The following is a 14,234-nucleotide window of genomic DNA, read 5'->3' on the forward strand; positions in this document are numbered from 1 at the left end:
AGTACAGTTATGCAAATCATTAGAATTTTAGTATGTTTTATTATGCAAATCATTAGTGTTTTAGTATGTGAGTTAAAATTCTGTAATGTGATGTGGTGGCTAACAACACATTACTGTCACTACCAAAAATGAGCAGTCACGACCCAAACATGGGATGTTTTGTCAAAAATAAAGTATATCGAATTATCAACTAAGATGTTATTATAGTGTTTGGTTCAATGTATATTCAAACTAATGACGCCAGGCCAGGCTCCAACACTGTCCAATCATAGCGCACTCCCTCACCCAAATACTGATCACACGCACCTGCGCTCAATCAGCATGCTCATCAATCACCACATAAAAGACACTCACACACCTTCAGTCACTGTCCAGTCTTGTTTGCATTAGGACTTACCTTCATGCTTACCTCAAGTACTCCAGTCGATCTACTTACCTGTCTCCAAGTCTCCTCCTGTGTTTCCAGTCTGTGTGCGAGTTGTCTATCGTCTCCGTTGTTACATCTCTCCACCATCGCCCAGGATCTTCACCACTACAAACACAAGGGACAGTATCACTCATCTATCATTCTCCATTCACTCAAAGATCATCTGTATACTCACCTGCACTTCTGTTATCTCTGCTGTGTGTCTAATAAACAACCATTAACTGTACTCTTCAGTCTCCGACCCTTCTGTATTGTAACAGAAATCAGTATGATGAACTTTATGCTTTTTACAAAGAAAGATTGGATTCAAAATCTCATAAATTACACTTAAAATATTGTTGAAATTGTAATTATTGATTTACCTGTGAAAACTTTTTTTTTTTAAAAATAGCAAAAAATAAATTTTATATATATATATGGTAACACCTTATTCTACATTCTTAATCCTACCCAATACCTAAACTTAACAACTAACTTAATAACTATTAATAAGCAGTAAATTAGGACTTTATTGAGGGGAAAAGTCATAGTTAATAGTTTGTATGTGTTCCCTATACTAAAGTGTTACCATATATATACACAAGGTAGATGTAAACAATATCTTAATAGGTCAATGTAACCCTTCTTGTTAAATTATTATTGTGTTTCGGTGGTGACAAATTTTGGGAGAGGAAAAATATTCCAAAACTTTCTGAAAATACAATATGAGAATTAACTGCACAATTACTAGAAATGTGTACCTTGGATATTATACAATTTGCATACATACAAAATTTGTGGAAAAACACATTTTTTTTGTTTTTTAAGACATTTCCAATTCTGTAGAATGGCCCATATAGGCCTCCACTCATGCTGACTAGGTAGACATGTTGATTGCTAATCGCTGACTGCTGGTTGGACGTGATGATTGGATAGATCATTTGAACGTGTTCCTCCTGAACTTTGTTAATAAAACATAATTTCTTGAGCAGACAGGGCAATTTTGGAACAGCTCCATAAAGTTATCCTCATAAACAATGAATTTCCTCATTTTACAGGGTGGTATTGCAACCAAAGTGCTACAACAAACAGCAACAGAGATTTAAATAAACAGTATTAAAAACAATTATTAATAACTGTTTTACTAGAAATTTACTAAAAAAATCATTCCTGGTTGGAAACTAGGATCAGAATCATCAGACTCTACTCTGGGCCTTTTTTGAGGGGATAGAGGTAGCAAGAGGGCTTTTCTCCAGTGGTATAAATGGCGTGGAAGTGTTGCAACCAACATGCCTTTTCTGTTGCTTCACCTGAGTGCCTATGACATTAGATATTTCAAAATAAAATAAATACAATAAATTGCCCAATAACTATAATCTAAAATTCTATGTAACTGATTATGATTTTTCTTGTTTCTTACTGTAAATTGTATGACATACTCTTGCTCCTTCAATAAGCTTTCCATCTGTAGCTGTTTATGAATGAGAGCATTTGTGTTTCTGGCTTCTTTGTAGAAGACTTCACATGGGTCTGTAAATAAGTTATACTTATATGCTACCTTATACCGAAGCAAAATTAAGTGCTTGTATGTTACCAGCAGTTTGGTATCAAGTACTATGAAGCACATTGCAGTTATATAATTAAGGATGATCCTCTCTGTTTAACAAACATGCCAGTCTCATTATCCTTAAAATATGTGGGTGTAAACAACTCTCAGATATAAGTTGATTCCATAACCTCCTGCTAAAGGAGGTCAATGAGCTTAAAGCTGGTGATAGGCCTAATACAGCAAGACTTGCCAATTTTAAAGGAATTGTAAATAGCAAGTGCTGAGCCATCAAACACAATAATCCTGTGAACTGTCAGAAAAAAAGTGCAAAAATTGTATCATTAGGGGTACAACAGCAAACCTCTACAAGGACAACCCTGCACCTTATATACCGCTAAAAGGCGCATATTAGCACCTTAGACATCTATGAAACTTTTAAGAGTAAACAAGGTATAAAATGTCCCTGTTGTACCTTAAAGAAACAAAGTTTTGCACATTTCTGTCTGAGAGTGTGAGGTCAATTAACTTCATGTTGCTTGTCAGAATACCAAAGGGAATGATAATAAATCAGAAGAATTTTACAAAATTATGTTTGTATCAGAAGCCCTAGAATGGACTGGCCATCCATCTAGGTTGTTTCCCTGCCTAAGGCTTGAGATACTACAGCAACAGTGTCATCTACTGGTTCATAAGTGACATTTTCAAATATCATACAGTCTTCAATTATTTTCATAGGACTCTGATAAATAAATAAATAATCATAATCAGCACAGACAACACATCAACACATCACTGAAGCTGTCATGACAACTGAGCTTCTTGTGCCTTTAAAAAGCCTCAAACGCTCAGCACAAATTTTTTAAGCCAATCACTCACACATTTTGTTCATCATGATATCATCATGAATAAATAAACACAACTTTTATGAATTTTGAAACCTAAATACAACAGCCAGAAGTAAAAAGCTAAATGTAAGCTATAAACAAATGGCACAACAGTTGCATGACTTCAACATCACCATCATTAAGCTTCTGACAACTTTTACAGTCTTTATTTAAAAAACATTTTCCCTGAAAGCTCGAGTTATAGTAGTTTGCAAGAGCATGATGAATATAAATACAACAAGGCTGTGAAAGTGACTAGTGAGTAGATGAGTTTACGTGTTCAACCTGATGAAGTTTAATGTCCTCGACAACCTCTATAGTCACATTAGACGTACATTTATGCTTTTGGCAGATGCCTTTAACTTATAATGCCATACATTTTAACAATATAAGTGTTCCCTCAGCATTGAACCCATGACCCTTGTCATTTGGGAGCTTGACAGCCCAAGTTCCCATTCACTTTCATTATATGGGAAGAAGTGATCAGGACATGATTAAATTCACATTATTACTATTCAGAAGTTTTGCATTAAAGGGTTAGTTCACCCAAAAATGACATTTCTGTCATTAATTACACACCCTTATGTCATTCCATACCTGTAAGATATTAATTCATCTTCAGAACACAAATTACAATATTTTTGATGAAATCCAAGAGTTTAATAATTGTATTTTCATATTTTATTAATGATCAATTTATCATTTTCTAAATTATGTATTACATTATTTACAAACCAGTTATTTAGGAATTGTCAGTGGTTAATAAGATCATTTAGAAAGTGTAAGTAAATGATTAATAAACTAACTTTTATAAAGGAGATTTAAAGGATACTGAACATAGAAATATTTATTTCAAGCAAAAAATGAAACTTTACGATGGGTAACATCATATAAAATTAAAAATAAACCTCTGCAATGTCACAGAAAATAAAAATTCCTGTACACCTCCAGAAAACATAACTGTGCAGTAAAATGAAACCAAGCCTTTGCAATCTGATATAAAAATAAATTTCTGTAAAGTTTAAATATTGCTGAATATAAATTTACAGGATTACAGGATTTACAAGATTCACTGGATTACAGGAGTGCAAAATACAACAAATACTTTTTCTATAAAACAATAATATAATAAAATATTTCACAGTGTCAAAACTACCTCAGTACTAACTTTAAAACATTAGAGAACAGCAGTGCAGAAGATAACTGAGCCTTTAAATCTCCTTCATAAAAGCTTTACGAGGCATAAATAGTCTTCACTTTAGATGAGCTCACAAAAATAGTTAACTACTAAATGTTTTATAACTACCTGAATTAATCATGAATTACAGGAATATGTGTTAATAAAGCATTTATTAACATAGTGAGTAACTATTACTATACAGTAGAGATCAAAATTAGAAAACAATTTATAAACACTAGATTTTTTCTGAAATATTGTTAATCGCTCAAAATTTGAAGGAATGTTAGGTGTGGGTATACCATTGCTCTATTAGCATGTTTTGTAAAATAACCAAGGCACTTCAACAAAAACCTTTATTTTGTGGAAAACAGTGATCAAAATTAGAGAACAGTAACTGTTGTAGCACAAAATAAGACTACAAATATATATATATATATATATATATATATGGTTACAGCTATTAAAAATTAGTAGGAAGTGTGAAGGCCCTTGCTTGAATGACCTCAGCATATCTGCAGCTGCAAAACATCACTAGTTTCTCACACTGCTCTGGTTTAATCTTGGTCCGCTCTCCTTCTAGTATCTTCTACAGTTCAGTAACTGTAGTGGGTTTCTTAGCCATAATTTTGTCGCCAAGGATTTTCCAGAGATTTTCAATCAGGTTTGGATCAGGACTGGCCATTGGTCATTTCATTATTACAGTGTTCTTAGCTTCAAGGAACTGCTTTACCTGTATTGCCTTGTGACGGTGGCATTGTCTTGCATGATAATTGCGGGCTGATTGGGAGATGCTCGCAGGAAAGGAACCTCATGTTGCAGAAGAAAGTTCTGATAACCATTTGCATTCACCCTTCCATGTAGGTCCAACTCCTGCTGCAGAAAACCTTCCCCAAATCATGTCACTTTCTCTTCCGCCTTTCACTGACTTCATTACGCACTTTGTGTCCAGTCTTTCCCCAGTTTGATGCTGAACATAATGTTTCCCATTGGGCCCAAATAAATTAATCTTGCTTTCATCATCACTAAAGTGAATTTTGGATCAGTTCTCCTCTGTCCACAGAACATGCTTCTCAGCAAAGGTTAGTCTAGCTTTTTGATCCTTTCTCCTGACAAGAGCCTTGGTCACTGCAGAGTGGGATTTCAGAAATTTAGAAATGATGAACTGATCATTAATAAAGTATAAAAGTACAATTATTAAACACATTATAGATATGCTTATAAATCAAGAACAAAGCATTTATAGCTGTATTTATAAACTGCTTATTAATGTCTATTAAAGCTTTATAAATGAAGAATTGACTATTTACTAATGCTTAACTAATGCTTCATAGTGTGAGTTATTATAAAGTGTTATAATATTAAATATTTTATGCTTTTGTTCCCATGAAGACTTTTTTTTTTTTTTTTTTAAACGCAGCTTTTGGCTTACACCATTCTTTGTGGCAGGCAAACAAAATTTGACCCTTGTTTGTTAAAATTAAAGGCAAATTGCTGTCAAACTGAATAAGTGCAGCACACTGTACATAATAAAAGTCATAAACATTTAATGTTATTGGAGAGTATTGTACCAATAACCACTGAATGACTTTGCATGAAATGCAATGTTTTGCTTGTACCACATATGGCGATAGAGAGGGGAAAGTTCCATAGGTCAACTTGAACCACAGCAAATTCTTTACATTTGTTGTGTAAAGATATTTTACATTGACTACGTTTACATGGACAGCAGTCATCTAATTATTGACCTTAATCTGAATAAGACAGTATTATGACTAAGGTGTTTACATGAGTTGCTTTTATAATATTCCTTTCATGTTCCCGTTTTACATGTTATAGAACATAAATTGATTAATGGCACGTCATTACGTCCACATGCCACACTGTCCAGAATTTCATGTATCAACAAACAGTTCATCTTTGTTATGGTACCATATACAGTTTTGTGTGTTTCGTTTTTAATTTTATGAAAGCTTCAATTGCAGTTAATTATTTGTCATGCTCTACGCACAAATAGACAACAGCGAATACAAATTCTCCAGTAACAGGCCTCCTCTGTACTTTCATTTGCCAACATTTCATTCATGCCACCGTAACAAACTCTGAGGTACTGGATAAGAAATGAGATGAGGTGATTAGTGTGATTAAGGGGTGTACATGTCTATAATGCACTTCGATAATATGACTAAAATAGGAATACTCCACATGTCTTAATTTGATTTGTGTTTACTTTGAGTATGACTTTAGCCGGAAGCCGGATGACTTTCCGTTTATATTTTCTGTGTTTACTTCCTGTGCTTAACTCTGTTTCCTTGCCGATTAGTCTTACCAGTGTCTAAGGGCAAACTCCAAACTAGAAGCGCACTTTGGGAAGGGCATTCCAAATGAAAGTGAACAACTGAATCCCTTCAGGAAAGGACCTTCCATTAGCAAAGGGTGCTTGCAATGGTCACTTCAATTCTGTTCATATAAACAGAATAATTCAAGTTGTTTTGTTTTGTTTATTTCTTTCGGAGTGCGTAGGGCATAGAGATTCTCACTCCTGATTGGAATTCACACTAGTTTAGTTCCTTGTTTGCTTGTGAATATATAGCCCTTTGTCTCATGAGTTGTCTTGACTTAGCCTGTTTTTTTTTGCAGTTTCAACATCAATCAACATTTATTTGTTGAGCACATTTTAAAACAACACAAGTGCTTTACATGTCTAAAAATTACTCAAACACACAACACTCATTATAAAAGACAGATCAGTGTCCTAAAACCTATAGGGGCAATTGTATGCCACAGCGTAGAGGTGTGTTTTCAGCATAGATTTAAAACATTCTGAGTCACATGATCTGATATGCAGAGACTATTCCAAAGATGTGGGGCTGCCACAGTGAAGGCATGATCTCTTTTGATTTTCAACGTGATTTGGGAACATGTAAGAGCAAACTCTGGAATGATCTTAGTGGTCTAGTGGTACAATGATGCTGTAACAGACATGATATGTACTCCGGAGCAAGACCGTGCAAACCTTTAAAAACCATGATCAAAACTCTGTATTGGACTCTAAAATGAACAGGAAGCCAGTGCAAAGAGGCCAGAACCAGAGAAATGCTAGACCATTCCTTGTGCCTGTCAACAGTCTGGCAACTGCAACCTTGAGAGCAAGTTTCCAGACAACCCCAAATACAACAAGTTGCAATAATCCAATCTGGATGAAATAAAAGCATGAATGACAGTTTGCATGTTCTTAAAAGACAGAAGTGTCTTCAATTTAGCGATGCTCTGTAATTGAAAGTAGCTACTTCTAACCACGGCATTGACTTGTTTGTCAAATTTCAGCCTTGAATCAAAAATGACTCCAAGGTTCCTTGCTTCAGTGTTGACATTAGTGGCTAAAGGGCCAAGATGTACAGAAAGTTGTTTGGCTAACTTTGCGGGACCAAAAATCAGCACTTCGGATTTTGACTCATTGAGCTGCAAAAAACCAACCATGCCATCCAAACACTCAAACATAGTCGTAATGTTGGAGTCGTTATTACATTTCAGGGGTAAATATAGCTGGATATCATCAGCATAACAATGGTAAGCCACATTATATTTTTGACAGATTGATACCAGAGGGAGCATATATAGAGACTTACATATATAGAGACTTACATATATAGAGTACTTACTGTCAGAGTTATTTTTAGTGTAGTTATGTAGTTTTTATTCTAGTTCCTGATTGACCCTTGTTAGCTGCCCTAGTTACTTATTAATGTCACCTGTGTCTAATTTAGTTGCCTTTCTTTGTCCTATAAGTTTCAGTTGTCAGTTTCACATCTTTATGTACTGTGTGGTGTATTTATATCCTGTGTTCCTGAGTTTTGATCCCCATTCCTGAGTGATATATTAAAGAATAATTCAAGCATTTTCCTGTTCATGCATGTTGCTGTTACGGGTGTATGGTGTTGAAGAGATGAAGCGTATACGGATATCCACAATAAAGGGTATTTAATCACAACGAAGGAGAAACACACATCACACACTTAGTTTAACATTAGAACAGACAAGGAGAGCAGGGAGTGAGTCCATTATAAAGGGAGTGCAGATGATCAAGTCCAGGTGCAGGTGATGAGTGCTGATGGGGAGATGACGAGGAAGTGAGTGCAGGTGTGGAAACAGGAGGGTCATGGGAATTGGAGTCCGGGGACAGAGGGAACTGTGACAGTTGCTTACCACTGACACTTCCATGCATGTTGTAAATATACTCTTTAGTCATGAACACTGCCGAAATGACAAAATGAGCACATAAACCGGTTGTTTAAAATTGAATCTTATGTAAGAAATTGGTGCATCACTCTGTATGTAAGCTTAGTCAAGCAGATTTTCATGCTCATTTTGTTAAAAAAAAAAGTCCTTGAAGATTGCTCAAAGTTTCTGTTGTCGGCTGATACAGATAAGAGTATAAGTTTGGTTGTAATTTAACTGAATTCAATTGAATAAATATATAAAAATATTCAATGAAAAACTATTAAATTATAAAAATATAGTAGTCAGTATACTGCTGCTCCTGTCAACTTAGATGGATGACCTGACCTTTGACATTTGACCTTTATGATATATGATATTAGCCCTCAGGATATATCCCCTCCCCCCAACGGTTGACCTTTGACATTGGTTATCAATATGTCCATTGATCCCGGCATTTTTGAAATACTTATGTTGTTGACCTTTGGGTCCTTTGGGGGGGTGGAACGAATTGATGATTTTTGAACTTTGACCTGTGAAAATTGGAAGTCCTGAGGGTAATTTTTGAACTTTCAGGGTCACACTGTGTTGAGCAGATGTGTGGCAGCATCCGCATTTCAGCTAATGGGCTCTCATCTTTCTCTCTCTCTCTCTCTGTACAAGTGACAAAAATAAGAATCGAAGAAACAGTCGTATCAAAATGACAAAAGAATAAACGTGGTATATTTTTTAATTAGATTATACACGCACGCACAATTCCAAAAGTTCGATGAAAAAAATCATTCTCTTCTTTTTAAAGTTTATAAAATTATTCTGTCCCTGCTGCAAGTAGGTTGCACCTTGACAGATAGTTAAACAGGATGAGGGCTGAAGAAAAAGTCGAAACCAAAGGAGTTCTCTTTCAGTGTTTTACTTGAAATCTTCAGTTGCCAACATCGTTTTTTGTGAAACTAAAATGCAAACATAAAGCATATTTTAGTTATCAAGTATAAATAAATGTAACTTTTAAGAGAAAAACAGAATCTAGCGCTAATATATATGAAAGAGAGATATCAACAATCTTCTTTGTTAAATGTTTAACAAATTATTTTAAATGGCATGAAATACTTTTTTAATATAAATGAAAATCAATGAACAATTAAACTTACAGACGATGGCCTCTTTGGCATGAAATGACAAGAATATAGCTTTAATCAGGGAGACATCTGCTGCTGCATCACTGCTATTGTGAAGTGAAAACTAAGATGGCTGACATGACCTCTAACCTAAGTCACATGATGTATATTAGCCAATGAAATAAACCTCAAATTAAATGACTACTTAAATGGTCAGAACACTCCCCGTCTGTTTTTTTTTTTTTTTTTTTTTTTTTAAATGCCACTATTACTAATACAACAGTTCTTTAAAATATTATTCCTTCTGTGCTTGGGACACAAGTCTCAGATAAGTTCTACAGTTTCCATCCTTGGTGACCTTGATTTCAATTTTCCTGACCTTATCATCACTGCCTGGGAATACTTTAGTGACAAGAGCTATTGGCCAGTCATTCCTTTTGACTTGAGTTTCCTTCATTAGGACTATATCTCCTTCCTTGATGTTAAGCCGGTTTGTATGCCATTTGCGACGACTCTGAAGACTGACCAAGTACTCATGTCGCCACCTTTCCCAGAAGGTGTCAGCAAGTTGTTGAACTTGCTTCCATTTTTGGCAGCAAAGATCCTTTCCAAAGTCTCCTGGAGGAGGAGAGAGTACACCAACTTTCTGAGTCAAAAGAATAGCTGGAGTCAACAGAGCAGGTGAGTCTGGGTCACTTGAGATAGGTGCAAGGGGTCTTGCATTCATAATTGCAGAAACTTCTGCCAAGAATGTCGCCAGCATGTCATGAGTGAGATGAGAGTGACTGTTTTGAAACAGCATGGAGTCTAATATGCGACGTGCAACTCCAATAAGTCGCTCCCAAGCTCCTCCCATATGGGATGCATGAGGGGGATTGAAGATCCAGTGACATCCTTCCTCACTCAAGTAGTTCTTAAAGCTAAGATCCTCTGCAAGCATTCCCAGCTCCTTACAAGCACCCTTGAAATTTGTGCCACAGTCTGATCTGATTTGTTTCACTGGACCCCTTATGGCGAAGAAGCATCAGAGGGCATTGATAAAGGTGGAGGCATCAAGAGAATCGATTAAGTCAAAGTGCACTGCTCGAATGGTCAAACAGGTAAAAATGAGTACCCATCTTTTGCTGTTTGCCAGACCACCACGTGTGCGGTGAGAAGCAACCATCCAGGGCCCAAAGACGTCAAGGCTGACATAAGTGAAGGGTGGATCAGTGGCAAGTCGATCTGGAGGAAGATCTGCCATCTTCTGTTCCACAGGTCTTCCTCTAAGTTTCTGACAGATGATGCATTTATGAATCACACTATGAATGCGTTTTTTTGCACCAATGATCCAGAATCCTGCATTCCTTATAGTGCCTTCTGTAAACAGGAGGCCTTGGTGTCTGACCCGTCCATGAAAATGTCTCATGATCAGAAGGGCTATGTGGCTTTTCCCAGGAATGATAATGGGATGCTTTTCTCTTTGTTCAATAGGAGCATGTATGAGTCTGCCACCTACCCTCAGAAGCCCATCCTGGTCAATGAAGGGATTCAAATTTCTCAGTCCACTCGTTTTTGGGATATCCTTTCCTACAGAGAGACAAGCAAACTCAACAGGGTAGCTCTCCCGTTGGACACATTGTACTATCACAACGTCTGCCTGTGAAAGTTCCTCTGTGAGTGTTTTGTCACAAAGGTGCCATTTTTTACAGGCACTCGCTACCTCAATTTTAGATCTGAATGAATGTATGATGTGGATCAAGTTGGAAATAGCTCGTAAGAGACTTTTCCAAGTTGAAAAGCACTCAAAGTGATGCGATCCAAGTGTAACAGGAAAGTCATGGGGTGTCAGATCTGTACAGTTAGAACGCACTTCCACATCTGAATCAGGATCAATAAGGTTGAATGTCTGATTGTTTTCATTACACTCTGACTCAGGACGAGAAAGAAAGGCAGGCCCAAAAATCTATGTGGAGTCTTTCAAATCTGAGGCAGGCACTGAACGTGTTACACGATCAGCAGGGTTTTGACTTGTGGAAATGTAATGCCACTGTTTTGGCCTTGTAGATTTCCTAATTCGCTGAACTCTATTACTCACGTATACGTAAACCGCCTGGTTTGGTTATGAATGTACCCCAACACTACTTTACTGTCAGAATAGAATTCTACAGCAGTTGGGGTGATATCCAATTAATTTTGAATGAGTTCTGCTACCTCTACTGCCAGGACTGCTGCTCCTAGCTCCAAACGAGATATGGTGTGAGCAGACAGCGGAGCCAGCTTAGCCTTGCCAAGGACAAACCCTACATCACAAGACTCATTGTCATCCATCACCCTAAGGTAGGCAACTGCAGCAATTGCCTTTGTGGAAGCATCTGAGAAAACATGAATTTCTGTCCTTTGTGCCAAAGACAGAGTAACCTTTGAGTACACTCTGGGCATTTCAAACTGAGCCAAATCCTGCAAAGAGTGTTTCCAAGCCTCCCATTCAGCTGGGCTCGTGTGCACACGCCTGGGCTCGTGTGCTAAAAAATAAAAGTGGACTCGAGGTTACTAAAGCGTTTAACTCTATACTCGAAGAGGGACGCATACCGCAGAAACTGCAGACGGATCACGGAAAAGAATTTTTCAACAAACATTTACAAGATGTAATGAAAAAGCATGACATTAATCATTTCGCAACTGCTACTGATTTGAAAGCCAGCGTTGTGGAACGGTTTAATAGAACGCTAAAAAGTCGTATGTGGAGATTTTTAACAGCTACAAATTCTCAGCGATATATAGATGTTTTACAAGATATTATGCAGGGATACAACACCAGTTATCACCGAAGTATTAGGATGAGACCGGTGGACGTCAACAAAGAAAATGAGGCTCTGGTGTTTCAAAATCTGTACGGAGATATAAAGAATAATGAAAAAGCTGTATTTAAATATAAAGTCAGAGACGTTGTTCGAATTTCTAAAGTGAGAGGTCCATTTGCCAAAGGATATGAACAGAACTACACAGAAGAATTTTTCACTATTGCCTCATGTATCCCGCGTCAACCATCCGTATACAGACTGTCTGATTATGGCGGGGAGGTCATCGACGGAGTTTTTTATGAAAAAGAGTTACAAAAATTAATTGTGAGTGAAAACAAAGCGTTTAAGGTGGAAAAGATTTTAGGGGAGAAAAAACAGGGGAGATCCACGCTTGTTTTAGTGAAATGGTTAGGATGGCCTTCAAAATTTAATAGCTATATAGACAAAAAAGCTCTGGTGGACTTGCAAATGCCTTAAAACACAGCAACCCACACACGATAAGATCATTTTAGTAAAAGTGGGGTTACCATGGACGACAATGGTTTCTACGTTACGCTACCGTGCAACGCTTCTTTGTCAGTTTATCCTGAAAACCGTATATCTAGTTACAAAACAAGGTTAGCGAGCCCTATCAACTTGAAAGGTAAATGGGAAGTCGCTCTCGTTGAAATTGAATATCCTAGAAGTTGGTACTCCTTTAGCGACAATGATGGACTTTTCATCCTACACACCGCTCCCACACCATCACAGGCACACGCAAACAAACCCAGTGAAAATGTGTTTAAAGAGTTATCAGGGTTTACTGTATCGAGGAAGATACAAATAGATGGCGGGTACTACAATAACCTTCGTGAGCTGACCCGTACAATAAATAATGCTCTTGCACTATTGGCTGTATTGACTCACAATGCTTTAAAAAACAAAGTGTATCTGCTTGCGAGACCTAACATCGCATTATCCTTCTTTGGGAAACTCGCCACTATTTTAGGAATGAAACCGGATGATCCTTTCGGACGTTCGGCCTACCATCAAGATGCTGATTTTACGAGTCAAATTACATACGCTCCTCATCAAACCGATATCAGAGCTGGTTTCTATACGATGTACGTATACACTGATATTATCCAATATCAATCGGTCGGTGATCCGTATGTCCCCCTTTTGAGATGCGTACATATAACGGGTGAAAACAATGATATTGTCAGTGTTAGATACGACAAACCCCTATTACGCATCGATCAACAAAGAGTTCATCACAGACATTACCATAGAACTGAAGGACGACCAAAACCGTGAAATACCATTTTCTTACGGGAAAGTCGTCGTAAAACTTCACTTTAAACCAGTGAAACAATCTATTTTTTTTTTTTTTTTTTTTAAATGTCATATTATAACCCACGCGGGATGGATGCTATGGAATATGTTAACTATTACCAAAATCAGGCCGGAGCGGGGCTACCCGGATACACAGGCAGGGGTGTTATGTATGGGGCAGGGCTAGGAGGACTTTTCAGAGGATTGTTTAGGATGGCCATACCTTTGTTGAAAAGGGGGTTCAGTATTGCTAAACCCCACCTAAAATCGGCCACTAAAAATATAGTAACCGATGTCGTCTCAAACGCATTGTCAAGATCATATAACGATAACACCAAACCTCAAGACGGCTCGGGTCTAATGGTTAATGACCCGTAAGAGAATGTCTAAACCGCCGGGTATAAGGAGGCGTGGTCATTCAATAAAGAAAACAAAGTGTAGACCTAAGAAGCACTCAGTCATGCACATAAAGCGTAAGAAGACTGTGAAGCGAAACGTATCAATTAAGAGAACCATATTCTAACATGGCATTACTTCACCGCATGTCAGCAGAATGTATCAAGTTTGAGTTGGATTTATTTACGGTTCCTCTGACGCAAACGGTTATTGAGAAAAACGGCTATTTAGAAGTACCCCCTTTATTGGCTATATCTGATTCTTTACCTTTGGAGTTTTTTATAGCTGGAACTGGATAAGATTATGTCGATCTAAATAACACATTGTTGTATCTACGTCTTAAAATCACGAGACCTAATGGTGCAGATTTAGCAAATGATGCAAAGGTCGGA

This window comes from Ctenopharyngodon idella, chromosome 3 (genome assembly GCF_019924925.1).
Source record: "Ctenopharyngodon idella isolate HZGC_01 chromosome 3, HZGC01, whole genome shotgun sequence".
Lineage (NCBI taxonomy): Eukaryota > Metazoa > Chordata > Actinopteri > Cypriniformes > Xenocyprididae > Ctenopharyngodon > Ctenopharyngodon idella.